A 2983-nucleotide genomic window follows, 5' to 3' on the forward strand; every position below is an offset into this window, starting at 1 on the left:
ATCCAAAGAGTACACATGGTGCTGCTTTCTTCCTTTCTCTCTCTCTCTCTCTCTCTCTCTCTCTAATCTATCTATCCATCTATCTTTCTTTCTCCCTCTTTCTTTCTTAATGTATATTTATGTTTACATATATACCTCTCTATATATACATTTATTTACATATATATATATAATGGCTATGTATATTTAATATATATGCTTATTGCCATATGATAATGGCCTTGATGATAATGGACTGAACCTCTTAGCCTGTAAGCCTGCCCCAATTAAATGTTGTCTTTATGACAAGAGTTGCCTTGGTCATGGTGTCTGTTCACAGCAGTAAAACCTTAACTAAGACACCCTCCTACCCTACCCCTATCATTAGTTCAGGAAATAGTCAAAGATGAATCTAAAATTCATCTTTGAAGTTAGTTTTCACTCAATGCAGGCTCCAAAGAAAGTTGTACAATTGGCATCAATGTGTAACAGTGACCAGAGTAAAACTCACAGCTTCTCCTTGTGATCATTGCAATGAATTCCTTCAGATGTTCTTGGTTTTTCTCATTATGTTAGTCAGCTCTGCACTGTGATCATCTGACCTGAAATACTTAAGTGGAAATGAGGCTCATTTGGTTCACAGGTTTGGAGAGTTGAAGTTCAAGGTTGGACAAGGAGGGACTGTCGGGTTAGCCTTTGGTGAATGTGGAAATTAACAACAGCCTATTAGGATGGGCATGTGTTTGCATGTGTATATATGTGTGTACATGTCATGTGTGTTCACATGTCATGTGTAAGAGCTTATAGTTCCAGAGAGAGAAAGAGAGAGAGAGAGAGAGAGAGAGAGAGAGAGAGAGAGAGAGAACCTCCCATTTTACCATGACCCAGCCCTTTTTTCTACTTGCAAATGTATATTCTAATATAAATTATGGTTCTATTAAGTGTTTCTTCTTAGCTCCAGATGTAGAATAATTTTCTTCTTTATTTCTAAAATCCTTCACAGACAAAGGTAATTGTGGGTACTAACCATCTTCCTAATGTCAGAGGCTAAATTAGTGTTTTTAGATTTCCTTCACTCGTGCGTGAGGTGAGCAGAGTTGGAGACAAGAGCAGAGGCCAAACTCGGGATCTGACAAGATGGCCGGGCTGCCCCACAGGATCATCAAGGAAACCCAGCATTTGCTGGCAGAACCAGTTCCTGGCATTAAAGCAGAACCAGATGCGAGCAACGCCTATTTTCATGTGGTCATTGCTGGCCCCTAGGATTTCCCCCTTTGAGGGAGGGACTTTTAAACTTGAACTATTTCTTCCAGAAGAATACCCAATGGCAGCATCTAAAGTACGTTTCATGACCAAAATTTATCATCCTAATGTAGACGAGTTGGGAAGAGTATGTTTAGATAATTTGAAAGATGAGTGGTCCCCAACACAGCAGATCTGCACAGTTCTGCTATCAATCCAGGCTTTGTGAAATGCTCCTAATCCGGATGATCCATTAGCAAATGACGAAGACCAGCAGTGGAAGAGCAACAAAGCCCAAGCCATAGAAACAGCGAGAGCATGGACTAGGCTGTACGCCAAGAACAGTATTTAAGTCGATCAGATCATCAAGTGTACACCGCTTCTCCTGTTCTGCCGACTTCTCCCGTTTTTTGTTTGCATTTAATGGACACAGTCTTAGAAACATTACAGAAGGAAAGCCCAGGCATCTTCATTTTTTGGTGATTACATGCACATCAGCAAATCTGTCTGGTCCTGATTCACTGTTGGAAAACATGAGCACAGGCTAGAGGTGTCATCTGGGCCGCTGAGAGATGCTGAGAAACAGGACTCCTGTGCTGACTCCTTCCCATCGTGGTTTAAGTACAAGGCACTGTGAATGAAGGTAGTTGTCAGGGTTAGCTGCCAGGGGGTTAGGTGTTTATAGTTTACTTTTTAGGGGGAAAGCAGTTTTATTTTAATTTTATGGCCTCCTTTCCCCTCCCCCGCCCCCTTTAAGGGATTTAATTGCAGTGGTTAAATACCAGTTTTTAAAAAATATGCTCTCTAGCCAACTTCAACTTTAGATGCTTGACGGACAAGCTTGATTGTCTAAACCAAAATTGGAACATGAAATAAACATCACAGCCCTCACTAATAACTCTGTGACTTTGCTGTCAACTTTAGATCCTCTATCTCCCCCCCACACACACCAAAGATGAATAAAAAGCTTGTGATCATTTTGTATGGCTTGTCTGGAAACTTCTGTAAACCTTATGTTTTAGTAAAATATTTTTTGTTATTCTAAAAAAAAGATTTCCTTCACTACATCATATATATATATATATATATATATATATATATATATATATATATATATATCATTAATGCATAACTAATTATCCTATAATTCCTACCATACTCTTTCCTCTTGAAAACGTCATCTTCAAAGTGCCCGTGGGTCAAGCCGGCTGATAACCTTTGCAAAAATAGCAGACAAATAGATAGAACTGATTAGAATAAGCTCGGGGACCCAAGAACACCCTCAGGGATTCTGAGTTTCTTTTAAGGCCTTGTTAGATGTAACCATTTCACTCACCGATGCTGACAGTAATTCTCTGGCATGGAAGGCACATGGTACTGCAATAGAAACCCTCAGGCATCATCCGGAACATTACCTAGAACTTTAGACTTTGGAAGATACCAAATCATTAGCCCTCAGGGTTCAGCCCTTGAGCTATTATAATTTATGGCAGTTACCTTGAAGTCTGAGTTGACCATGGCTGACTGAGCCAAGTCACCTATTTGTAATAGTTAATCCTTAGTAAGAACAAGAGAAAAAAAATGGTGTCTGTGTGCATCTCTCTCTCTCTCTCTCTCTCTCTCTCTCTCTCTCTCTCTCTCTCTCTGTGTGTGTGTGTGTGTGTGTGTGTGTGTTGGGTGCATGCAGGAGTTGGGGAAAGATTCTTGGGAAAGTAAAATTCTCTGCACACCATAGAACATCAGCTTGAAGTGTTTATTGGCG

The 2983-nt window shown here is 40.1% G+C and overlaps 1 pseudogene across 1 annotated transcript; it reads left to right on the plus strand.

The window, feature by feature from the left end:
* Positions 1 to 1116: 1116 nt before the first annotated feature.
* LOC308433338 (ubiquitin-conjugating enzyme E2 N-like) lies at positions 1117 to 1573 on the plus strand (annotated as a pseudogene). The gene has a single exon. The product of its transcript is annotated as a ubiquitin-conjugating enzyme E2 N-like (transcript).
* The last annotated feature ends 1410 nt before the right edge of the window (positions 1574 to 2983 follow it).

Source organism: Micromys minutus (assembly GCF_963924665.1).
Source record: "Micromys minutus genome assembly, chromosome: 19".
NCBI lineage: Eukaryota > Metazoa > Chordata > Mammalia > Rodentia > Muridae > Micromys > Micromys minutus.